Genomic DNA, 12,285 nt, shown 5'->3' on the forward strand with positions numbered 1-12,285 from the left:
ATAAGAGAAACATGATTGTCATACCTCAACCTTAGCATTACAGTCACTGCCCAAGCATCACTACCATGGATTACTGACCATACATCATAACCATGCATCACTTTTATACTATTGTCAAGCCATATTGTCGTAAAAATAAATTTCAGGTCAAGCCATCCATCACTATCTAGCTCATTGCCATAAAATTATTTGTCATACAAGGTCACTATCATCATATCACAGTCATATATATAACATTGTCATGCTCATCCATGCCTCACTCAAGTTCACTTCTAGGTCTAGGTTTCTCAGCGAAGAACTTACTATATTGTCATATCTTAAATCGCATTACTATAATAGAGTAGATCTCAGATCTCAGTAGAATTAAGAAAGGGAATTTCAGGTTGCTTCAAAATCAAAGGAGGATAGCTCGGACTCCACAACAACTCACATCAATTGAAAAGAGGTAACTCACATTCACTGTGTCACTATTACATAATTTGAATGGACCACAAAAGATGTCATGGTTCATGAGGAACTCATATCACTAGGAAGATGTACTACTAGCATCATTGTCACATTAGTTAGTGTTATAGAACGAAGAATAACATACATTAAATAGAGAAGAATAACCTCAGAAATAGACTTGTATTAGCCTGTAGAGAATCTTGCATTAAACCTCAGAACCTCACAATATCTTAGAAGTATACTCCATAGGGACTCGCATTATCACAGAGACCAGTTTGAATTTCTTCCATAGAAGTATAACCACAAGAAACTCGAATTGGATGGAAAAAATTATCGAAGTCCTCAGAGAGAATATCCACAATAAAAACTCACTTTGGATGGAAATACAAACTCCTCCAAAAACTAGTATTTTTCCTTAGGAAGAATTTCAGAAAGTCATCAGAATTTCTTGTCACAACGAATGAGCTTAGATGCCTATATATAGTTGTTTCATCAAGCGAAGGGTCACCTTTGTTAGGTGAGACAACTTGAATTTTTATTTTTTATTTTTTAGAGGGAGTCGACATGAAATTTGAAATTCAAATTTTAAAATTTTGGAGTCAATTGAAGCTAACTTATGGCGGGAAAACAATTCAAATTTTGCCTTTAAATTTTTGCCCCAAAACCTTAGCTGAATTAGGATTTCCATAATGATTTATTTATACTTCCTTAGTGAATGTATTTATGCTACCACATCATTTTGTTTCATTTTCCCATGCCATTTTAATGTTGCCATATCAGTAGCCCTTTGGGGTTTTTGCCCACACCAAGGGGATTAGACCTTTGACCAAGCAAATATCTCTAACCATGAGGCCTATCAAGACAATCCACATACAGTTGGAATCAAAATGATGAGAGGAATCCAATAGACATGGTTATGTGAGCAAATAAGTTGACCTTCATCCTCAAAACGTTTAATAAGTGCAAGGCTACTAGGGCTTTCTAGGGGCTTTGACCATTGGAGCTTCCAATTGATGATGAATATTAAGAGAGTTCAATAACTATTGTTGGAATCAATGGAAACACCATTCAACACCTTGTCCCTTTCTTTTTCCATAAGCTCGAGCCTCATGTTGACCAGTTCATAGATACCCATCAAACTTTTGAGCAACCTCTCCACAAACTTCTTCCAGTGAGGCATTTCACCTGTGGCATCTTAGCTCTCCATACCTATAATTAACCATTATCTCAACATACCAATTGAATGTGGAGGGAAAAAGGTAGTTGTAATTTTTTTTTCTCTGTTTATACTATTTTTCAACGAATATGCTTGTTGACGATAACTCTCCCTAAGAATAGGCATTAATTCAACCCGCGAACGAAATCTCCAAATATTTTCTTTGGTCATACAAAATGTCCTTGTGCAAAGGCACCACTTGGGAGCATTAATGTTCCAAACCTCCAAGAGTTTTAGGAATATCATTGGTATCAAGTGGAGAGATTGCTTCATTTTAATACAACACCGTCCTCCATACCATTCAAACCAGATGGTATCATCTCTATGCATGAATTGCAATGTGTGTATGATATTCCAATCACATGATTGTCCTCCTATGTTGTCCATCCGAAGGGAATGGAATTCCACTTGGAGACCGACATTAATTCTCCTTAATTTGTTAACATTGGGTTTCAGACGAAGTGACCTCCCGAATATTCACATTAATTTCTATTTACTTCACGGGATTGGAGCCCTTGACCTTGCTCCATCATGGAATTCTAGCATTCCTTGATCAAGATGAGAGACACGCTTGGAAAGCCTATATGCTTCATCATTTAGATTTCTAAGTATATGTTGAAATGTAATTTCTTCAAATTTTGAGCACAGGAGGGCAATCTGATGAACGATTGATGGGAGACTTGGGAGGCTTCTAGATATCGCCTTGGAAATTTTCCTTATGAAAAACATAAAATATCTGAGGAATATTAATTTATTTACTCTTTTACTCATGGTTATGTCCAAAGTTTTCCAAAGTGCCCATAATTCATCTTGGTTGTTTGTTATTGTTCCTAGGCCCAAGCAAAGTTGTACACCTCTTGTTCTTTGGGGCTAAAATTAACCCCTCTCGCTCCTGCCACCCCTGAATTTCCTTTTGAGGCTCCATCAAAACACATGATATATGATGATCGGTAGTTTTTTCAGACTTGAAACTTTCAACCCCCATTTTAAGATGCATGAAGGAGTCTTCTCTGGGCCTAGAAATGAAGTTGATAGCATGGTCAGATAGGATTGGGATTTCGATCCATTTATTTTCCTTTGGAGATAAATCTTCTCATTCTAAAGATTTAATGCCTTTAGCAGCAAAAGATTCATTGATAAGACACTAAGCCTTGATGGTTTCTATGATAAAAGAAGGTGTTCCATCTTTGAATACGACTTGATTTCTTTCAAGCCAAGTCGACCAACATAGAAATTTTGGCAATGAAACCCATACACTCCACACCAAGGATGATTTAATTTTAGCATTTGAAATGTTATACTTCTAAGATTCAAACTTTTCTGACCAATTACCTGGGATGGAATTAACATGATAAACCTTATCAAAGGCTGATTGCTAGACAACAAGAGAAAAAGGGCAAGAATTAAATAATTGAGGAATCATTTCTTCTAAAGATAAATAATTTTAGATATAAAAAAAAATAAAAAAATTCAATCCATAATAATAAACTATGGAGACGCTACAATTTGTTTTGGTCAAAAACAAAGTAATACTCGATCAAAGAAAAATTGAATGTGTATACCATGCATGTGGTTTCACTTGTTATCATGCATGGAGCTCCTTGAGAAAAACTAATTTCACTAGTACATGCATTGGATTAACATGCAATTGAGAGAAACCATCATGGAGAAAAATATGACACACAAAAGTAATTATTTACATCAAATAATTACAGTGTGGGCTACAAGATTTTGGTATTGTCCCTACAAGCAAGACGATGTTTGAAAACATTACATCTATCCAAGTATGAGTGATCCAAAAAAATTCAAGGCAAATTACACTCATGTTAATATGTTTAGAGGTACTTGCTTCATGACCATGATCCTAATGGAAACAAGTATATGTATTTATTAACTTCAAAATTTAGAGTGCACAATATGATAGGTTTTATTCCATAAATAAAACTAAGATAGATGAGGCTATGCATAAAGATTCAATTCTCATGATCAATAATTGTCTAATGATATGCATGTCAAGCCTTAGTCATGAAGCATTCACATAACACTTATATACATGACCAAGGAAAATTTCATTACTATGATGAGTGTCCATGCAAACCTTGAATGTCATGTATTAGAATACCAGCCATGAGATCCTTATACACATTAAGCATGTCACTAATATAAACCATTTAAAACTCCTTCATAAATAAGTGATGGAACATTTCCTATCAACTTTTCATAATTTAACAAAGGGATACATTGTAAGCCCTTCTCGAGTTGAAAATACTTTGAAGTCTCCACTTTATCATATGCATGGGATCAATTGATAAATCAATTAAAAAATTTCACGTGTTATCATGCATCTAGTTCTTTCAGTGAAACTACTTTCACTATTGTATGCATATGATTTAGATGCCACTAAGAAAAACCATTCATGGAAAAAATGTGATATGCAAAAGGAAAATATTTCCATCAAACCATTACAATTGGGCTAAGAGATTGTGGTAATGTCACTACAAGCAAGACAATATTTAAAGCATTATGTCTATTCAATTGCAAGTGATCCAAAAAATTTCATATATCATCAAAACCAAACTAGTTATCTAATTGAAATTATAGAAAAAACTAAATAATCATCTTGTCATAAGCATTCATGTGAAACATATAACATTAATGGTCCATACACGAACATTCAAATGATTTCATAAAATTTTTAATAATCCCTTTAAGGTGAGATGCACCACCATTATATTTTAGTGCACCTTGAAAGTGAGAATAGATAGCCACATCATTGTACATAAATCAACACTAATCTAGGACACTTAAGCACCATTTAGCCTATTGATGCCATTCTGATGAAAGGCACCATTTAGCCTATTAAGGCCATTCTCATGAAACAATCTTGAATAAGAGGCAAGTGCTAGTTCATATATTCTTCTGATGAAGAACGTTACTTCAAAGAAGAGGGAAAATATATAATAGAAAGAAAATATCATCCTTTCATGAGACATACATTAAAAATTCCCATGACTTTCTCACAACCCAAGCATGCCTATGTTAATTACTAAGGGAATAAAACAAAAACTCAGTGCAATATATTATTGCACATCCAAATAAGAGCAACAATACATAATTGAAATTCAAACACTTATCACATTGCTCAACTATCGTTACTTTCATAAGAATAGAATAATGGAGAAATAAGAAAGGATAATCCTATGAAATAAATGAAGAGCTTAGTGAAGTATTCACAAATATAAGTAACTATGATAGACTAAATCTACAAATATGGATATTCTGAGATCCCATTCATTATTATCATAAGAGGATAACAAGATTGAGTTTTTGAGGAAAATACATTAAAGGAAAAGTACCATCACTTAATTTACAATAAAGCATCCTTAACATTCATTTGCATTCCAAGTAATAAGGATGGATAGGAAAATGTGTTGGAAATAATACTGAGAGGGGGGGTGAATCAGTATTATCAAGTTCTTTTAACAAATCTTCCTTATTTACACTTTGAATTATTTTTGCAAATCAGTATCATAAAATAATGAGCATGAACAAGAAAAACAGATAGTCACACCAAAAAACACCAGATATAAGGTGGAAACCCAATGTGGGTGAAAACCACCTGCTGCAATATGTCTCTATATCTTCTTTCAAATTAGAAACTCCTTTTACAATGATTTTGTACTGGTGCAGTCCTTTACCAGTACGCAGGCTGCAACCTGCAGAGAGCTACAACTCTCTCTTGTTTTCCAGTCTCTCCTGGAAGGGAGCTACAACCCCCTACTTCTTTTCTTACAAGGACCACTTTTCATAAATTTTCAAACTGGATCCATAAACATCAAATGATCATCAATTACATGTAAATTGCACAGTCAACTGCAATAACCAGATCAACAATAACATAACTAAACCTAGAACACCTTATCAACAGAAAAATTCAGTCAACAGAAGATCTTAAGACAGATACGCAGTTTTTCTTTCTCTGGCCTGCGTCGCTACGCACTTCACCTTCTGCTTCCCTGCGTATACCCGCAGAGAGCCTTCTGCTACACGGCGTACCCACGCACTGCTTCTTCAATCGAGTTGCGTACTGTTACTGCAGGTACGCACCCAGAGACACTATCGCGCCACGTACTGCTACTGAAGCCACACACTCATAGATACTATCGCGCCGCGTACTTTTACTGGGCATACGCACCTGAACCTCTGTCGCGCTGTGTACCCACGTAGTTCTGCTTCTTCTGCTCTGCGTACCCACGCAACTCTCCTGTTTCTCCTCTGCGTACCCACGCAGTTCTGCTTCTTCTGCTCTGCGTACCCACGCACTTGCACCGTTATTCACCTGCGTACTTCTGATTAGGGCCGAATTGGCAGTTCACCAGTGTGCCACAGTTAGTCGGATGCCCAGATCTGATCATGCGCTCGAGAGATCACCCTTCACAGATTCGCTTTCAACTTCACTTTCATATAGATCAAGCTTTTAAGACAATAACCCAATATTTCAGATCTTAAGATATTCAATTTGCAAAAGATACTTAGCCAAGTGATCTCCTTTGCTTTATATAGGCAAGCTCCTCCTAAAGTCATGGATCAATACCATAGATAACCAATACTAGGGTTCCAAAAACATGGGGCTCAATAATAATAATAATATAAAACAATACCATGGGCCAAAACCATAGAATCAAGAGCGGCGGGCTAAATACCACGGGCCAAACATAGGAAACCCCACGTGAACGCGCTGCTTTGCCTTGAAGTAAGTGAAACTGGGGGTACGCATCTTCTGAACGGGTGACCTGCGTGTCTGGCCGCGGTTCCTTCACGGTGTACTTGCGTGTACGCATCTTCTGAGCTATTCTCCTGCGTACTTCTTAATTTTCAATATTTTGAGAGTCTGATCAGAGCATTGCCACTTGAGGGTGTTGCCATCAAGTACAACATCCGTAACATAGAGCCATACCATAATCATAATGCCAACAATCTCCCCCTTTGGACTTGATGGCAACCTCAAAATCTTCAGCTTCATTCTCCCCCTTTGACATCAAGGTCAAAGGGTTATGCTCCCCCTGAATATGAACCAGATCTACAAAGAAGAACCATAATCCACCAAACACCATAAATGACCATGAAAGAGATAGAGACATATTGCAGCTATATTCAGACCGGCTTCCATGATCTCCTTCTGTACATCCTCCATAATGCCAACAATGCATTATATGCTCCCCCTGAACCTGTGCCATACAATCTTCAACCAATCAGCAACCCAACACATGTACGCATATACCCCATATGAACCATGCATACAACCATCAATCAGAAGAGTTTCAACAATAAGATGATGCATCAACAACCCCCAGCTTTTGCCTGAGGTATTCAAAAGTCTCCCTGGGCAATGGTTTGGTAAGTATATCAGTAACTTGTTCCTTAGAAGGAACATACTCCAACTTGACCTTCTGTTCAAGCACTTGTTCCCGGAGAAAATGATAGTTGATTGGTATGTGCTTGGTTTTTGAATGCATGACTAGGTTCTTTGAGATGCTGATTGCACTTGTGTTATCACATAAGATGGGAATAGGTGGAGTACAAGTGATTTGAAAATCCTGCAAGGTCTACATCATCCAAAGGAGTTGAGTGCAGCAAGATGCAACAGCAACATATTCCGCTTCAGCTGTAGACAAGGCAATCGAACTTTGTTTCTTGCTGAACCAAGATACTAGTCTGGAACCCATAAAGAATGCACCACCACTTGTGCTCTTCCTGTCATCCACGCTTCCGGCCCAATCTGCATCTGTATAAGCATGAAGTGTGAGATCTGTATCTCTAGGATACCATAAGCCATAATTTTGAGTCCCTTGAAGATATTTGAAAATTCTCTTCACTGCCTGAAGATGAGTCTCCTTCGGATTTGCCTGAAATCTTCCAACTATTCCAACTGCATGCATGATGTCCGGTCGGGTACCCGTCAAATAAAGTAAACTTCCAATCATAGATCTGTAGGTTGGTTGATGGACTGCTGCAGATTCATCATTTGCACTGAGGCTACATCTTGTGACCATGGGTGTACATACTGGTTTTGCATCTTCCATGCCATATTTCTTCAAAATCTGTTTGAGATACTTGGTTTGAGACAAAAAGATCCCTCCTTCTTTTTGTTTGATTTGCAAACCAAGAAAATATGTCAGTTCTCCCAGCAAGGACATTTCGAATTCTTTCTGCATCACTAAGGCAAAGCTTTGACTCATAGCTTCTTCATTGCTGCCAAAGATAATGTCATCTACATACACCACAAGTATTAGCAATTTGTCATTTTCAACTTTTATATAAAGATTGCTATCTGCTGATCCTTTTGAAAAACCTTGTTGATGAAGATATTTGTCCAAATGATAGTACCAAGCTCTTGGAGCTTGTTTGAGACCATAGAGAGCCTTTTTCAATCTGCATACAAGATTTGGATCATTTCCAAGAATGAACCCATCTGGCTGCTCAATGTATACTTCTTCTTCCAAGTCTCCATTCAGAAAGGCTGATTTCACGTCCATTTGAAATACTTTGAATTTTTGAAAGCTTGAGAGAGCAAGGAACATTCAGATGGCCTCAAGTCTTGCAATAGGAGCAAAGGTTTCTTCAAAGTCTATTCCTTCTTGCTGTGCATACCCTTTACAAACAAGTCTGGCCTTGTTTCTAATTACTTCTCCATTTTCATTCAATTTATTTTTGAAGACCCATTTTGTTCTGATAACATTCTTATCCTTTGGTCTAGGAACCAGCTCCCAAGTGTTGTTCTTTTCGATTTACTCAAGTTCTTCATCCATTGCTTTCACCCAACATTCATCTTTGCATGCCTCTTTCACATTTTGTGGTTCAGTGGAGGAGAGTAATGCCAAATAGCTTGAAGCTTCTGCAACAGTTCTTCTTGTTTGTACACCTGCTTCTTTCTGCCCCACAATCTGAGATTCTGGATGATTCTTCTGAACATATCTGGATGGAGTCTTCTCTTCTATTCTTGTCTGCTCCTCTAGTTCTTCTTGAGGTTCTTCTTCTTCATCATTCTGTCTTTGAGGGTAGCCTTCATCTTCTTCGATGTCTTCTTTATGTACTTGCCTAGGAATGTATCCCTTCTCACCAACCACTACGTCAATGCTGTCAACAATTCTGCCAAGTCTTTTATTGTAGCATTTGTATGCTTTCTTATGTGGAGAATAACCAAGAAGAATGCCTTCACCTGCTCTAGGTTCAAGTTTGCCAAGTTGCTCATCAGTATTCTTAATATAACATTTGCTTCCAAATATCTTGAGGTGCTTTACCGAAGGAGTCTCACCACACTAGAGCTCATGAGGGGTTTGAGTGCTGTTCACCCGGACATTTGTTTTGTTGAGAATAACAACCGCAGCATGTGCAGCTTCACCCCAGAAAGTTGCGGGAGTTCCCGACTCATCAAGCATAGCACGAGCCATTTGTTGGATTGTTCTGTTCATTCTTTCCACAACTCCATTTTGCTGAGGAGTTCTAGCTGTAGAGAATTCTCTTCTTATCCCATGTTCTTCACAGAAATCAAAAAATTCATTTGAGGTAAAGTCCCCACCTCTGTCGGATCTGAGGCACTTAATTTTGTATCCTGATTCATTTTCAACCAAGGCTTTGAAGGATTTGAATTTTTCAAATGCTTCATCTTTGTGCTTCATAAGTCCTAACCAGACAAACCTGGAGAAATCGTCAATGAATAATATCAAGTATTCTTCTCCTCGAGGTGTCCTTTCCCTGAATGGACCACATGTATCTGTATGCACTAGCTCAAGAGGCATGCTAGCTGATCCTTCCTTCTCTGGAAAGTTAGTTCTGGTTTGCTTTCTAAACTGACATGATTTGCATATGGTGTTGTCTGGAATTTTGATATCTGGAAGATCGCGAACTGCCTGATATCTGCATGCTTTCCTTATTTGAGAAAATCTTAGATGCCCCAACCTCCGATGCCATAACCAGTGTTCATCATCCTTGCTTAGATAGCATTGTTGTTGTCCTTCTTCAAATATGTATAGATTATTTGGAGTTCTTTTACCTTTGATCACTGTTTTACATGTATCAAGATCACGAACAAGACATCCATTTGTTCTAAATATCACCTCGGTTCCTTGATCACACATCTGGATGACACTTAGAATATTATGTTTCAATCCATCAACATACAAAACATTTCCAGCCTTGACCTTTTCTTTTAACTGAGCAATGCCTTTTCCTTTTATAGTTGCAGGAGTATCATTTCCAAAAGAAACTTTCTTTCCCTTTTCTAGAGCAGAATATGACTCAAGTTTTTCTTTATCACCTGTCATATGCTTCGAACATCCACTGTCAATGTACCATAGATTTTCCTGTCCCTCTGCATAAAATGCTATCCCACATCTTTCTGTTTGTGGTTCCTTTATTCTCCATGTTTTGGTGTGATCCAGGTGGATATTGGTGGCCACCCGCTAATTCCACTTGGATCCCCTCTAATGCTTGTTACAGTTTTTTTTCAGTTTCCTTAATTATAGCACAGTTTACTATTTTTAGCAGTTTTTCGGGTCCTAAACTTCCGGAGCCGTTTTGAGGCCCTAAACGACGTTTATTGGGAAATCCACCCCCAGCGATTTTTTTGATAAAAATCGTCTTTTTCGTCGTAGTCCTCGGAGAGATCTTTCCAACGGGCTATCATGCACGTCAAACGGAGATAGTACGACCAATTCGCGACCCCGGGAAGTTGATGTACCAACTTACCCAAAAAAGGGGCCCACAATTTGGCGTTTCATCTTCTAGGGTTAGGTTTTGGAATGTGAAGGGTTTTCCATTGTTTCTCAACAATAAATAGGCCTTCGAGCCTCATTGTAAGATAGTTCAGAGGCATGTAGCCGACACATCTCTTCTCAGAGATAAGCTACCATCGCCCTAGCTGGGTTATTTCTATTTGTAAGCATATTTCAGTATTCTCCATTAATGAAATAAAGTATTATTTCCGTGGAAACTCTGTTTTTATGGTTATCGCATATTATTATTTCTGTTGCATCTCTGTTTTTATGGTTATCGCATCTCTGTATTTATGGTTATCTCTGTAATCTATTGTGTTCCTGCTTAAATCCGGATCAGTGGTATCAGAGCGGTCTGCTTTTTCTTTGTTTTTCTTTGCATGTCCCCAACGAGGTCGGGATATAAGGAGTTAGGGCTTGAACTGGTTGAACCTTTGCAAGACCATCCTCGCAAATCTCGACGTCCTCCCATGGCGGATGAGAAGAAAGATGAGGGGGCAGGAGATCCTATCAAAATCTTGCTCGAAGAAGCGCTCGAGCGGCAAAGGAACGCGATGATGGATAGCTTTGCGCAGATCCTTCAGCGGCTACCTAGAGGCGACGCATCGGCTTCCAACAGCTACTCTGGAAATGCCACACCGTTTAAGGTACAAGTTAATTTTGAAATCCCCATCTTCGAGGGTCAAATAGACGCAGATGCCGTAGATAAATGGTTAAATCTGCTAGATGGGTATTTTTCTGTTCACGAATTTTCAAGTCGGGAGAAGATTGTTTTTGCTCTTCTCAAAGTAGCCCCCCATGTCAAGGACTGGTGGGAAACCTATTGCGAGCAGAAGGATGAAAGTACAGGCTCACTATTTTCAACTGCACCCACTTGGAATGACTTCCGGGATGCCATCAAGGAGCAGTACTACCCCGTCGGAAGCTATGAGGACAAATACATCAAATGGACCACACTGCGGCAGGGACGAGACCAAGATGTGCCGGAGTTCACAAACATTTTTCATACCCTTCGCACACAGTTGGGTATCAAAGATTCTGAGCTGCATCTGGTACTCAAATACCGCAGCTGCCTACACAGATACATCCAGGAAGAGATGGAGTCCTTGAACATCTCCTCACTCGGCACAGCATACCGATACGTTGTCAAAATCGAGCAAAAGTTCAAACAGAAGAAGCGAGACTTTGGATCTGCAAATCCAAAGCCCAAAGGACAAAGCCAAGGCGGGGTGACCCAAGACAACCCGTCGAAGCTGCAAGAAAAGAACAACACCACGAAGCCGAAGAAGGACACAGGGAAGTGGTGTGAGTTCCACAAGAGTCCCACTCATAACACAAGTGAGTGTCGGACCAAGCAGTCGCTGGTGGCCGAGTTGAAGGCTTCCGAATCAGATGCATGTTCCGACTCTGAGTCAGAACCCGACAAGGGGAATGAGAAAGGGAAGCATATTATTGATGCGGATCCCAGCGCCACTGTTGCTACTGCCAAGATCCAAAAAAATGAGCCCGAAGATCCAGAGGAGGGGGAACGTCTTTTCCACTCACAGATGTGGGTGAAGGGTTCGCCGCTGCAATTCATTGTCGACAGTGGCAGCCAAAAGAACCTCATTTCAGCAGAGGTCGTGAAGCGGTTGGGCCTACCAACTACACCACACCCACAGCCGTACAGTATCGGTTGGCTTCACGAAGGACGAGATCTCAAAGTTCGCCAACAGTGCCGCCTTCCCTACAGCATCAAGCCCTTCACAGACGAGGTATTGTGTGATGTTACACCTCTGGATGTTTGTGATGTACTATTAGGCCAACCATACTTGTGGAGGCGACATGCTGTGTATGAGTCAAGGCCTC

Source organism: Pinus tabuliformis, chromosome 2_1, assembly GCF_031772625.1.
Source record: "Pinus tabuliformis cultivar Carrire ecotype Pingquan chromosome 2_1, CPIR1, whole genome shotgun sequence".
NCBI classification, from domain to species: Eukaryota; Viridiplantae; Streptophyta; class Pinopsida; order Pinales; family Pinaceae; genus Pinus; species Pinus tabuliformis.